Source organism: Ranitomeya imitator, chromosome 1 (genome assembly GCF_032444005.1).
Source record: "Ranitomeya imitator isolate aRanImi1 chromosome 1, aRanImi1.pri, whole genome shotgun sequence".
NCBI lineage: Eukaryota > Metazoa > Chordata > Amphibia > Anura > Dendrobatidae > Ranitomeya > Ranitomeya imitator.
In genome coordinates this window covers 970,084,163-970,099,552 of record NC_091282.1, presented here as the reverse complement: position 1 = coordinate 970,099,552, position 15,390 = coordinate 970,084,163, and the positions used below count along the sequence as shown (strand labels likewise).

Here is a 15,390-nt window from a genome sequence, read left to right as displayed (position 1 = left end):
TAGCAGTGGTTTCCTAGCAGCTATTTTACCATGAAGGCCTGCTGCACAAAGTCTCCTCTTAACAGTTGTTGTACAGATGTGTTTGCTGCTAGAACTCTGTGTGGCATTGACCTGGTCTCTAATCTGAGCTGCTGTTAACCTGCGATTTCTAAGGCTGGTGACTCGGATAAACTTATCCTCAGAAGCAGAGGTGACTCTTGGTCTTCCTTTCCTGGGGCGGTCCTCATGTTAGCCAGTTTCTTTGTAGCTCTTGATGGTTTTTGCCACTGCACTTGGGGACACTTTGAAAGTTTGCCCAATTTTTGGGACTGACTGACCTTCATTTCTTAAAATAATGATGGCCATTCATTTTTCTTTACTTAGCTGCTTTTTCTTGCCATAATACAAATTCTAACAGTCTATTCAGTAGGACTATCAGCTGTGTATCCAGCAGACTTATGCACAACACAACTGATGATCCCAAAACACTTTATAAGGCAATAAATCCCACTTATTAAACCTAACAGGGCACACCTGTGAAGTGAAAACCATTTCCAGTGACTACCTCTTGAAGCTTATCAAGAGAATGTCAAGAGTGTGCAAAGCAGTCATCAAAGCAAAAGGTGGCTGCTTTGAAGAACCTAGAATATAAGACATAATTTCAGTTGTTTCGCACTTTTTTGTTAAGTATATAATTCCACATGTGTTAATTCATAGTTTTGATGCCTTCAGTGTGAATTTACAATTTTCATAGTCATGAAAATACAGAAAAATCTTTAAATGAGAAGGTGTGTCCAAACTTTTCGTCTGTACTGTATATATATATATATATATATATATATATATATATATATATACTGTATATAACTATATATATATATATATATACACACACACTCACGCATGCACACATATATACACACACAGTATACAACAAAAGTGGGTACATCCTTCACATTTTAGTAAATATTTTAGCACATCTTGTCATGGGACAGCATTGAAAATTTGACACTTTGTTACAATATAAAGTGAATATTCTTTTGAAGATGCTTCCTTCAGCCATGCAGACCAATATGATGCAATGTGCGGCATATGGTCTGAGCACTGACAGGCTGACCCCCCACCCCTTTAACCTCTGCAGCAATTCTGGATGCACTTGTATGTCTATTTTGAAAAGACAACCTCTAGATCTGATGTTGAGAATGTGCACTCAACTATTTTGGGCAACCATGGCGAGACCAGTTCTGAGTGCAACCTGTCTTGTTAAACCACTCTATGGCCTTAGCCACCATGCTGCAGCTCAGTTAGAGGCTATTGGCAACTGTATTATAGCCTCAACCATCTTTATGTAGAACAGCAATTCTTTTTTTCAGATCCTCAGAGAGTCCTTTCCCATGAGGAGCTTCCAGTGATCAGTGTGAGAGTGATAACACGAAATTTACCACTCCTGCTCCCTATTCACACCTGAGACCTTGTAACACTAATGAGCCACATGACATTAGGGATGGAAAATGGATAATTGGACATAATTTGTCCATTTTCACTTAGGAGTGTACTCACTTTTGTGCCAGCGGTTTAGACATTAATGGCTGTGTGTTGAGTTATTTAGAGGGCACACCAAATTTACACTGTCATACAATAATAAATAAAATTGATAATAAAAAAAATAAGTGTTAGCAAAAAAAATAACATTATTTAACCAACATGGTAAACACTGTAAAAAAAAAATCAAAACACCAGAATTGTGTTTTTTGATTTCTTCACCTCACTAAAAAAAAATGTAATAACAGCAATTAAAACATTGTATGCCTTCAAAATTTGTATCAATAAAAACATCGGTCATCATGCAAAAGTTGAGCCCTCAATCAGCTAAATGGGAAAATAAAAATGTTAGGGTTCTTATAAAATAGGGAAAAAAAATTATAGCATTTAAAAAGAAAAACATTCTACACTAGTGTGATATCACCAGAGGCCCAAAGAGGAAATCAGGAGCAAATAGTGCACACCATAGCTCAAAGGGGTACACTGGACCTTTCCTGAACTTTGGGCATTTATTACTGCCCCTGGCTCTTATTTTTCTATGCTTTTCATTTAGATGACTTTACCTTGAGCTGTGGTGTACACTATTTTCTCCTGATTTCCTCTTTGGGCTATTTATATTTTTTAAATTACGGTATATTTGTGAAGTACTTTGTCAAAATGGAGTAAATCAGGAACAAATCCCAGCAATGTCCGGATGGCCTTTAATTTATGTGTCCCATATTCCTCTGTATAGCACAATTATTTTTGCACTATGCACTTTATCTATTAAATTAGTGCTATTTTCTGGCAGTTACTTTTTTTCCATACTCATTTCAAAGGTATATACATCATTGCATTTGATCAATTTGGTATTTACCTTTCCGGACATCAGTGCCATTATTTTGTCCAGTATTTTTCTTTCTCCATTTCTGTATGGCTTGTTTTAATCTCCAACTATATTTTTCATGAATTTGTTTTTAATTGCAAAGTTAAATAAAGATCATGTTATTTTATGATTTATGTTTGGAGGACGTTTGTGGAAACCTGAAGCACAAGTGTCCATATGGTGTGGGGAGTTGAATATAACAGCAGAACGCAGTTTTGCAGTATGTGATAATTTAGCTGATACCTCTGATGAAGAGGTGCTATAGAGTGTAAACCAACTCCAGGAAGTTATTAATCCCAGAGTGGTTCACAGTTGATGGGATGGGGGGAACCAATCATCCAGGACTCTGATCATTACTGAAAGGATACTGGAAAAGGAGTACTTCTCATCAGTCATAACTGTGCCATTAAACATAGGTAGCAATGGAAGATCATGTGGCCCGAGAGGTAGATGTTTACCTTCCACACTATCTCGGTACAAGCCTGAGGAAACTGCCATTAATGTGGATGTGGTGGTGGCAGCCATGGAAAAGTTAGTCACTCAGTTTGCAAAATTGCAGCTTGGAGGGGCCTACCTTTGTCTGAAAACTTTTTTGGGTGTCACTCCCATCCCAGCTGGTAAAAAAAGGGTATGACATGAGGGATGTTGCACTGCAGTATCTAGATCAATGGCAGTGCACCAATGCTGTGAAAAAACAGAGAATTGTGAAGAGTCTGAAAGGTCTTGATGAAGCCAGACAAAAACAACTTGCAAAGACTACATGATGGCTCTAGAAGATGCTTTTGGGTCCTCAGAGGATGCCACAGATCTCCTTTATAAACTATGCCTCATTTACCAGGACTCTGATGAAAAGATGTCAGATTACCTCTATCAACTTGATAAGAGGGTGCATAATAGTAATAATAAAAATAATATTTATTTATATAGCGAAGACGAAGTGGAGCCAGCGAACTGAACACTGAAGGAGCGGTCAGAAAGATAGGAAGAGATCCAGGAGAGAGCAGTGTCCTTAATGCCTAGTGACTGAAGCCTAGAGGGTTGAAGAGGGTGGTCAACAGTGTCGAAAGCTGCAGAAAGGTTGAGAAGAATGAGCAGAGTGGTCACCGTTATATTTTGCTGTCAGAATGTCATTGGTCACTTTGATGAGTGCAGTTTCAGTCGAATGTAGGGGGACAGTGAAGGCTCTAGGAAGGAGTGAGTGGAGAGATAACGGGTGAGGCGGGAGTAGACTAGGCACTCCAAGAGTTTAGAGATGAAGGTGAGGATGAAGACCGGTCTGTAGTTATTTGTGGAGGGCGGGTTTCTTTAATAGTGGAGTAACGATAGAGTGTTTGAAGAAGGATGGGAAAATGCCTGAGGAGAGGGAGAGGTTAAAAATTGTAGTTAGGTGAGTTGTGACGACTGGAGAGAGAGACTGGAGGAGATGAGAGGGAATGGGGTCAGTAGTGCATGTAGTCGGACGAGAAGAAGAGAGAACCTTGGAGACTTCTTCTTCTGTGATGGGATTGAATGTGGAGAGTGAGCCAAGGGAAATGCAGGTAGGGATGGAAGTCACTGAACTTGGTGGCTGGGAGTGGATTTCCTGACGGATATTGTCTATTTTCTCTATAAAGTGGGAGGGCAGGTCATCAGCACAAATGTCTGTGATAGGGGCTTGTGCTTTGGGCCTAAGGAGAGAGTGAAAGGTGTCATAGAATAGTATCGAAGAGAACAACTAAATGGTTGCAGTCACTGTAAATCCTGAGCCAAAGGATCGAGGAGAACTCCTGAAGGTTATTGAGAAGCAAGGAAAACAAATTGCCTGACTTCTAAGTGCCCAAGTTATGGAGGTAGAGTGGCTAAATCAAATTATTTAGTCAGCTTACAAGAGCCAAAAACAGCCTTTGAAATTGGTGAGTGATGACCAGAGTCGAGTGGAAGATTAAAAAATCAGAGACGTGCCCAATTGTCCAGTACCCAAAGAGGTGAAATTCAAAGACATTTCAGAAACCCACCCAGATGGCAGATGAGAAATGGGGAAGGAGGCCAGTAAAGTCCCATACTGGACCCCCAACAATATCAAAGGTCTACTCTACCACTCCATCAAATATTATTCAGTCAAGATGACTTGCTAACAGTCTTGAAAGAACAGCACCACATGTACCAGTCTGTATCAATGACCAGCCACCTTGTACTGTGTTGCTGAATAGTGGAACTCAAGTGTCCATCATTTTCACTGGTGTTTCTGATGGTGGAGTCAGATTTGAGCTGCAAGTAGCCACCAGGTACCATACCTAGGTAGCCCCGGTACTGCAGCTGCTGACGCCAGTGGTCGGAATCACAGACACGGACTGGACTCGGAGTATCTGGCTGGACAGGATATGCACTCTGTTCAAAGTATACATGTTCTAGATCCTCAGGTAGAAGGGATACTGACACAAAGTCACAGACAGGGCTGTATTTGGATACTGGAACCGGCGTCAACAGTATGGACTCTGGAACAGTAACCAGGACAGGCACTGGTGCAGATTCAAGTACTGCTGGAACAGTTTCAGGTTCCTGTACTGCCAGTGTGGCTTCAGAGTTCAGGTACCGCCAATGTGGCTTCAGGATTCTGATCCTGGTAACACATGGACCAGGTGTATAGGTTTCAGGCCCTGGTCACACAAGGTCCAGGGGGATCAAGTTCAGGCCCTGGCCACACAAGAACCAGGGGTTCAGGTTCAGACCCTGGCCACACAAGGACCAGGGGATTAGGTTCACATAATAACTACATGGGATATTGGGACGGGTGACCTGACAACATACAGTTGCACACAAAATAAACAAAGGAAACTACAGGGATTCTGGGGAGGGTGCCTTTTATACAAGATACCTCCCCGCTATTGACTGTGGGCCTTATCGAAGTAAGTAAGCTGTCCCTTTAAGAACAGGGGAGCATGCCGTTGGGAAGCCTGTGTGGCATGAACACTAGAAGTACAGGAACAGGAGACGGGGAGCTCACCACACAGCCAGGGCAGTGAGTATGTTGGTGTCCCTGCATGGAGGAGGAAGAGAAATCATGTAGGGGCGCCGGCATTAATGTTACAATATCCCCCTTATGTCCCATCTTCTTCAAGACTCTGAGGGTTCTCTGCAGAAGAAGTTGAGCCAGACTCTTCTTCTTAGACTCCCACAACTTTTCTTCAGGACCATGTTCTCTTCAGTCCACTAGAAGAAAGATTACTTCCCTCACCTTCTTCATGATTATGCTTCCCACTATCAAGACATCCTCAGAGCAGAACCTTAAATTTTTAAGTATTTCTTTGCCCTGCGAAACCAGCTACCACATTTGAAGATTCAAATACAAAATTGAGTTCTCCCTTCTAGTCGATGGATAATTGAGACTTAGAAGATCCCTCCGCCTTGACGTTCTTGTCATCTGGGTTCATCTTCAAACTGGAGTCCAGGAAGATACGTCCTCGAGGTGGGGAGGTTCCTATCTGGAACTTAATTGCTCAATAATGACCAGAATGTTTTCGGATAAGGCTTTTCCTTTGCAAGATAACTCCCTCACTGGATTCTGGAGTTGTGAGACGGGAACCTGATATCGATCATATGGAGACTCGTATCAGAGTCTCCATATGATATGGATACAAATACAATGTTTTCCCATATGGAATAATGTACAATGAGGTTCCACAACTCATTCAATGAATTACAACCGCCATTCCATAAGCAAATTAAAGACCAGAAACTATGTCAGAAACTATATGAGTATTTTAAACCAATATATCTTTATTATAGAAATATTAAAACAATATTAAATTAGAGTACCTCTCAAAAATGCAGGGATATGTGTTATGACCTGGTGGTTAGGAGCACCCGGAATGACCTGATAGTTAAAACTCATACAGGACAAGCTCTGGGATGTGGGAGCTCTGCTGACCGCAATCCCTAATCCTATCACACACACTAGAAATAGCCGTGGAGCGCTCCTGACTCTACCTAGGCGCCTCGTCACAGCCTAAGAGCTAGCTAGCCCTAGAGATAGAAAATAAAGCCTACCTTGCCTCAGAGAAATTCCCCAAAGGTAAAGGAAGCCCCCCACATATATTGACTGTGAGTAAAGATGAAAGTCACAAACGCAGAAATGAAACAGGTTTCAGCAAAGGGAGGCCAGACTTACTAAATAGACAGAGGATAGGAAAGGTAGCTTTGCGATCAGCACAAAAACCTACAAAAGACCACGCAGAGTGTGCAAAAAAGACCTCCGCACTGACTAACGGTGCGGAGATGCCACTCTGCATCCCAGAGCTTCCAGTTAGCAAGACAAAATCATATCCAGCTGGACAAGAAAACAATGAACAAATTAGATACTATCAGGAACTTAGCTTCTGCTGGAGTAGACAGGTCACCAGAAAGATCCGAGAGTGAACTGAACCAATGCGGAAACATTGACAGCTGGCATGGAGTAACGATCTAAGTGGAGTTAAATAGAGCAGCCAGCCAAAGGATAAACCCCGTCACCTGTGTAAGGAACCTCAGAAGCAGCAGCTCCACTCACAGCCACCAGAGGGAGTCCATGGACAGAACTCACCGAAGTACCATTCACGACCACAGGAGGGAGCCCGATAACAGAATTCACAACAGTACCCCCCCTTGAGGAGGGGTCACCGAACCCTCACCAGAGCCCCCAGGCCGATCAGGATGAGCCAAATGAAAGGCACGAACTAGATCGGCAGCATGAACATCAGAGGCAAAAACCCAGGAATTATCTTCCTGACCATAACCCTTCCGCTTGACCAGGTACTGAAGTTTCCGTCTTGAAACACGAGAATCCAAAATCTTCTCCACCACATACTCCAACTCCCCCTCGACCAACACCGGGGCAGGAGGATCAACGGAGGGAACCATAGGCGCCACGTATCTCCGCAACAACGACCTATGGAACACATTATGGATGGCAAAAGAAGCTGGAAGGTCCAAACGAAATGAAACAGGATTAAGAACTTCAGAAATCTTATATGGCCCAATGAAACGAGGCTTAAACTTAGGAGAGGAAACCTTCATAGGAACATGACGAGATGACAACCAAACCAAATCCCCAACCCGAAGTCGGGAACCAACACAGCGCCGGTGGTTAGTGAAACGTTGAGCCTTCTCCTGGGACAATGTCAAATTGTCCACCACATGAGTTCAAATCTGCTGCAACCTGTCCACCACAGTATCCACACCAGGACAGTCCGAAGGCTCAACCTGCCCTGAAGAGAAACGAGGATGGAAACCAGAATTGCAGAAAAAAGGAGAAACCAAAGTAGCCGAGCTGGCCCGATTATTAAGGGCGAACTCAGCCAAAGGCAAGAAGGACACCCAATCATCCTGATCAGCAGAAACAAAGCATCTCAGATATGTTTCCAAAGTCTGATTAGTTCGTTCGGTTTGGCCATTAGTCTGAGGATGGAAAGCCGAAGAAAAAGACAAATCAATGCCCATCATAGCACAAAAGGACCGCCAAAACCTTGAAACAAACTGGGAACCTCTGTCCGAGACGATGTTCTCCGGAATGCCATGCAAACGAACCACATGCTGGAAAAACAATGGCGCCAAATCAGAGGAGGAAGGCAATTTAGACAAGGGTACCAAATGGACCATCTTAGAGAAGCGATCACAAACCACCCAAATGACCGACATCCTTTGAGAAACAGGGAGATCAGAAATAAAATCCATGGAAATATGCGTCCAGGGCCTCTTCGGGACCGGCAAGGGCAAAAGCAACCCACTGGCACAAGAACAGCAGGGCTTAGCCCGAGCACAAGTCCCACAGGACTGCACAAAAGAACGCACAACCCGTGACAAAGAAGGCCACCAAAAGGATCTAGCCACCAAATCTCTGGTGCCAAAGATTCCAGGATGACCAGCCAACACCGAACAATGAACCTCAGAGACAACTCTACTAGTCCATCTATCAGGGACAAACAGTTTCTCCGTTGGACAACGGTCAGGTCTATCAGCCTGAAACTTCTGCAGCACGCGCCGCAAATCAGGGGAGATGGCAGACAAAATTACCCCCTCTTTAAGAATACCCGCCGGCTCCGGAACACCCGGAGAGTCAGGCACAAAACTCCTTGACAGGGCATCAGCCTTCACATTCTTAGATCCCGGAAGGTAAGAAACCACAAAATCAAAACGGGAGAAAAAGAGCAACCATCGAGCCTGTCTAGGATTCAACCGTTTGGCAGACTCGAGATAAGTCAAATTCTTGTGATCCGTCAAGACCACCACGCGATGTTTAGCTCCTTCAAGCCAATGTCGCCACTCCTCGAATGCCCACTTCATGGCCAACAACTCTCGATTGAACATAATTGCGCTCAGCAGGCGAGAATTTTCTAGAAAAGAAGGCACATGGTTTCATCACCGAGCCATCAGAACTTCTTTGCGACAAAACAGCCCCTGCTCCAATCTCAGAAGCATCAACCTCGACCTGAAACAGGAGCGAAACATCTGGCTGACACGGCACAGGGGCAGAAGAAAAACGACGCTTCAACTCCTGAAAAGCCTCTACAGCTGCAGAGGACCAATTGACCACATCAGCATCTTTCTTGGTCAAATCAGTCAACGGTTTAGCAATACTAGAAAAATTAGCGCTGAAGCGACGGTAAAAATTAGCAAAGCCCAGGAACTTCTGTAGGCTCTTCACAGATGTCGGCTGAGTCCAATCATAATTGGCCTGAACTTTAACAGGGTCCATCTCGATAGTAGAAGGGGAAAAAATGAAACCCAAAAATGAAACCTTCTGAACTCCAAAGAGACACTTTGACCCCTTCACAAACAAGGAATTTGCACGAAGGACCTGGAACACCATTCTGACCTGCTTCACATGAGACTCCCAATTATCCGAAAAGACCAAAATGTCATCCAAATATACAATCATGAATCTATCCAGGTACTCTCGGAAGATGTCATGCATAAAGGACTGAAACACAGATGGAGCATTAGAAAGCCCGAATGGCATAACCAGGTACTCAAAATGGCCCTCGGGCGTATTAAATGCTGTTTTCCATTCATCGCCCTGTTTAATTCGCACAAGATTATACGCCCCTCGAAGATCTATCTTGGTGAACCAACTAGCCCCCTTAATCCGAGCAAACAAATCAGACAGCAGCGGCAAAGGATACTGAAATTTAACTGTGATCTTATTAAGAAGGCGGTAATCAATACAAGGTCTTAAAGATCCATCCTTCTTGGCCACAAAAAAGAACCCTGCTCCCAATGGTGACGACGACAGGCGAATATGACCCTTCTCCAAGGATTCCTTTATATAACTCCGCATAGCAGCGTGCTCTGGCACAGATAAATTAAACAGTCGGCCCTTAGGAAACTTACTACCGGGAATCAAATTAATAGCACAATCGCAATCCCTATGAGGAGGTAGGGCACCGGATTTGGGCTCCTCAAATACATCCCGGTAATCTGATAAAAACTCAGGGACTTCAGAAGGAGTGGAAGGCGAAATTGACAACAATGGAACATCACCATGTACCCCTTGACAACCCCAGCCGGACACAGACATAGATTTCCAATCCAATACTGGATTATGGACCTGTAGCCATGGCAACCCCAAAACGACCACATCATGCAGATTATGCAACACCAAAAAGCGAATATCCTCCTGATGTGCAGGAGCCATGCACATGGTCAATTGCGTCCAGTACTGAGGTTTATTCTTGGCCAAAGGCGTAGCATCAATTCATCTCAATGGAATAGGATACTGCAAGGGCTCCAAGGAAAAACCACAGCGCCTGGCAAACTCCAAGTCCATCAAATTCAGGGCGGCGCCTGAATCCACAAATGCCATAACAGAATAGGACGACAGAGAGCAAATCAGAGTAACGGACAAAAGAAATTTAGACTGTACCGTACCAATGGTGGCAGACCTAGCGAATCGCTTAGTGCGCTTAGGACAATCGGAGATAGCATGAGTGGATTCACCACAGTAAAAACACAGTTCATTCCGACGTCTGTGTTCTTGCCGTTCAGCTCTGGTCAAAGTCCTATCACACTGCATAGGCTCAGGCCTATTCTCAGAGAACACCGCCAAATGGTGCACAGCTTTGCGCTCACGCAAGCGCCGATCGATCTGAATGGCCAAGGACATAGACTCATTCAGACCAGCAGGCGTGGGAAATCCCACCATGACATCCTTAAGGGCTTCAGAAAGACCCTTTCTGAAAATTGCCGCCAGGGCACATTCATTCCACTGAGTAAGCACAGACCACTTTCTAAACTTCTGACAGTACACCTCCGCTTCATCCTGACCCTGACACAAAGCCAGCAAGATTTTCTCTGCCTGATCCACTGAATTTGGTTCATCATAAAGCAATCCAAGCGCCAGAAAAAACGCATCAACATCACGCAATGCAGGATCTCCTGGCGCAAGGGAAAATGCCCAGTCTTGAGGGTCACCACGCAACAAAGAAATAATGATTTTTACTTGTTGAGCGGGGTCACCAGAGGAGCAGGGTTTCAAAGCTAGAAACAGTTTACAATTATTTTTGAAATTCAGAAACTTAGATCTATTCCCAGAAAATAAATCAGGAATAGGAATTCTAGGCTCTAACATTGGATTCTGAACCACAAAATCTTGAATGTTTTGTACCCTTGCAGTGAGATGATCCATACAAGAGGACAGACCTTGAATGTCCATATCTACACCTGTGTCCTGAACCACCCAAAGGTTTAGGGGAAAAGAAAGACAAAACACAGTGCAAAGAAAAAAAAATGGTCTCAGAACTTCTCTTATCCCTCTATTGAGATGCATTAATACTTTTGGCCAGCTGTACTGTTATGACCTGGTGGTTAGGAGCACCCGGAATGACCTGATAGTTAAAACTCATACAGGACAAGCTCTGGGATGTAGGAGCTCTGCTGACCGCAATCCCTAATCCTATCACACACACTAGAAATAGCCGTGGAGCGCTCCTGACTCTACCTAGGCGCCTCGTCACAGCCTAAGAGCTAGCTAGCCCTAGAGATAGAAAATAAAGCCTACCTTGCCTCAGAGAAATTCCCCAAAGGTAAAGGAAGCCCCCACATATATTGACTGTGAGTAAAGATGAAAGTCACAAACGCAGAAATGAAACAGGTTTCAGCAAAGGGAGGCCAGACTTACTAAATAGACAGAGGATAGGAAAGGTAGCTTTGCGATCAGCACAAAAACCTACAAAAGACCACGCAGAGTGTGCAAAAAAGACCTCCGCACTGACTAACGGTGCGGAGATGCCACTCTGCATCCCAGAGCTTCCAGCTAGCAAGACAAAATCATGATATCCAGCTGGACAAGAAAACAATGAACAAATTAGATACTATCAGGAACTTAGCTTCTGCTGGAGTAGACAGGTCACCAGAAAGATCCAAGAGCGAACTGAACCAATGCGGAAACATTGACAGCTGGCATGGAGTAACATAGTAACATAGTAACATAGTTAGTAAGGCCGAAAAAAGACATTTGTCCATCCAGTTCAGCCTATATTCCATCATAATAAATCCCCAGATCTACGTCCTTCTACAGAACCTAATAATTGTATGATACAATATTGTTCTGCTCCAGGAAGACATCCAGGCCTCTCTTGAACCCCTCGACTGAGTTCGCCATCACCACCTCCTCAGGCAAGCAATTCCAGATTCTCACTGCCCTAACAGTAAAGAATCCTCTTCTACGTTGGTGGAAAAACCTTCTCTCCTCCAGACGCAAAGAATGCCCCCTTGTGCCCGTCACCTTCCTTGGTATAAACAGATCCTCAGCGAGATATTTGTATTGTCCCCTTATATACTTATACATGGTTATTAGATCGCCCCTCAGTCGTCTTTTTTCTAGACTAAATAATCCTAATTTCGCTAATCTATCTGGGTATTGTAGTTCTCCCATCCCCTTTATTAATTTTGTTGCCCTCCTTTGTACTCTCTCTAGTTCCATTATATCCTTCCTGAGCACCGGTGCCCAAAACTGGACACAGTACTCCATGTGCGGTCTAACTAGGGATTTGTACAGAGGCAGTATAATGCTCTCATCATGTGTATCCAGACCTCTTTTAATGCACCCCATGATCCTGTTTGCCTTGGCAGCTGCTGCCTGGCACTGGCTGCTCCAGGTAAGTTTATCATTAACTAGGATCCCCAAGTCCTTCTCCCTGTCAGATTTACCCAGTGGTTTCCCGTTCAGTGTGTAATGGTGATATTGATTCCTTCTTCCCATGTGTATAACCTTACATTTATCATTGTTAAACCTCATCTGCCACCTTTCAGCCCAAGTTTCCAACTTATCCAGATCCATCTGTAGCTGAATACTATCTTCTCTTGTATTAACTGCTTGACATAGTTTTGTATCATCTGCAAATATCGATATTTTACTGTGTAAACCTTCTACCAGATCATTAATGAATATGTTGAAGAGAACAGGTCCCAATACTGACCCCTGCGGTACCCCACTGGTCACAGCGACCCAGTTAGAGACTATACCATTTATAACCACCCTCTCCTTTCTATCACTAAGCCAGTTACTAACCCATTTACACACATTTTCCCCCAGACCAAGCATTCTCATTTTGTGTACCAACCTCTGGTGCGGCACGGTATCAAACGCTTTGGAAAAATCGAGATATACCACGTCCAATGACTCACCGTGGTCCAGCCTATAGCTTACCTCTTCATAAAAACTGATTAGATTGGTTTGACAGGAGCGCTTTCTCATAAACCCATGCTGATATGGAGTTAAACAGTTATTCTCATTGAGATAATCCAGAATAACATCCCTCAGAAACCCTTCAAATATTTTACCAACAATAGAGGTTAGACTTACTGGCCTATAATTTCCAGGTTCACTTTTAGAGCCCTTTTTGAATATTGGCACCACATTTGCTATGCGCCAGTCCTGCGGAACAGACACCGTCACTATAGAGTCCCTAAAAATAAGAAATAATGGTTTATCTATTACATTACATAGTTCTCTTAGTACTCGTGGGTGTATGCCATCCGGACCCGGAGATTTATCTATTTTAACTCCACTTAGAGTAACGATCTAAGTGGAGTTAAATAGAGCAGCCAGCCAAAGGATAAACCACGTCACCTGTGTAAGGAACCTCAGAAGCAGCAGCTCCACTCACAGCCACCAGAGGGAGTCCATGGACAGAACTCACCGAAGTACCATTCACGACCACAGGAGGGAGCCCGACAACAGAATTCACAACAGATATGCATGGCATAATAATATTATTCAGAAATGTATTATTTACATGCAGCATCACAAAAACATCATAGCATTACCTTATTTTTCAGATTACAAGATGCACTTTTTCCTCAAAAATTTTGGAGGAAATTGGGGGATGCATCATACTGTCCGAATGTACCTTATATATGTGTCCCCTGTGGGTGTGGATGGGTGGGAGCCAGCAGCAGCAGAGAAGCAGGTCACAGGCAGCTAACACTAAAAAAAAAATGAATATTCACTGCTCCCGATGCCCATAATCCCGCCCACCTCTATGCACTGAAGCCGGCGCTGAGAGATGGGAGGGACTATGGGCGTGTGGAGCAGTGAATATTCATTTTTTTTAATAGAGGGCACACTGTTACCCGCAGTCGCCGGGCAATCACGTGTGCCTGCTAATAAAGAGGAGGCATTGACACACAAGGATAAGCCACACAGGCATATCCAAGACATGGGATACAAGTGACACATTCCTTGTGTCAAGCCACTCATGACCAATAGACAACACCAGAAGCATCTTATCTTACAAAGAGAAAAAGAACTGGACTGGTGCTCAGTGGTCCAAGATGTTGTTTTCAGATGAAAGTAAATTTTGCATTTCATTTGGAAATCAAGATCCCAGAATCTGGACTAAGAGAGGAGAGGCACACAATCCAAGCTGCTTGAGGTCTAGTGTGAAGTTTCCACAATCAGTAATGATTTGGGGAGCATTGTCATCTGCTGGTGTAGGTCCACTGTGTTTTATCAAGACTAGGGTTGAGCGACCTTCACTTTTATAGGATCGGGTCGGGTTTCACGAAACCCGACTTTTGGAAAAGTCGGGTCGAGTGAAATCGGCCGATCCTATAAAAAAGTCGGGGTCGGGGTCGGCCGAAACTCGAAACCCAATGCAGTGCATTGGGTTTCCATGGTTCCCAGGGTCTGAAGGAGCGGAAACTCTCCTTCAGGCCCTGGGATCCATATTTAAGTGTAAAATATAGAATTAAAATAAAAAATATCCTTATACTTACCCTCTGACGCGCCCTGGTACTAACCGGGAACCTTCCTTCCTTAGAATCAGCCTTCCAGGACCTTCGGTGACGTCGCGGGTGACGTCGCGGCTTGTGATTGGCCGCGCGGCCGCCCATGTGACCGCTCGCGCGGCCAATCACAAGCCGCGACGTCACCCGCGACGTCACCGAAGGTCCTGGAAGGGCTGATTCTTAGGAAGGAAGGCTGTCGGAAGGAAGCAGGGCGCTTCCGAGGGTGAGTATATTCCTCACCGCGACGTCACGGCAAGGTCCTAGAAGCGCGGATTCGAAGGAGGAAGGCTGCCGGTTAGTACCAGGGCGCGTCAGAGGGTAAGTATTGCAATATTTTTTATTTTAATTCTATATTTTACACTTTAATCTGAATTCCGATACCAATTCCCGATATCTTAAACATATCGGGAATCGGGATCGGAATTCCGATTCCAGATTCAAAAGATCGCCGACTTCATGGCCGACCCCCCACTGGGGTCGGGTCGGGTTTCATGAAACCCGACCTTGCCAAAAGTCGGCGACTTTTGAACAATTTCGACCCGTTTCGCTCAACCCTAATCAAGACCAAAGTCAGCACAGCCGTCTACCAGGAACTTTTAGAGCACTTCATGCTTCCCTCTGCCAATAAGGTTTCTGGAGATGGAAATTTCATTCTCCAGCAGGACTTGGCACCTGTCCACACTGCCAAAAGTACCAATACCTGGTTTAACAACAATAATAGCACTGTGTTTGATTGGCCAGCAAACTCAACTGACCTTAAC

The 15,390-nt window shown here is 44.2% G+C and overlaps 1 protein-coding gene across 1 annotated transcript in view; it reads right to left on the bottom strand.

Annotated features, from left to right (window-relative positions):
• Positions 1–15,390, bottom strand: part of LRIT3 (leucine rich repeat, Ig-like and transmembrane domains 3) — a 61,937-nt gene that overhangs the window by 20,390 nt on the left and 26,157 nt on the right. The window lies entirely within an intron of this gene.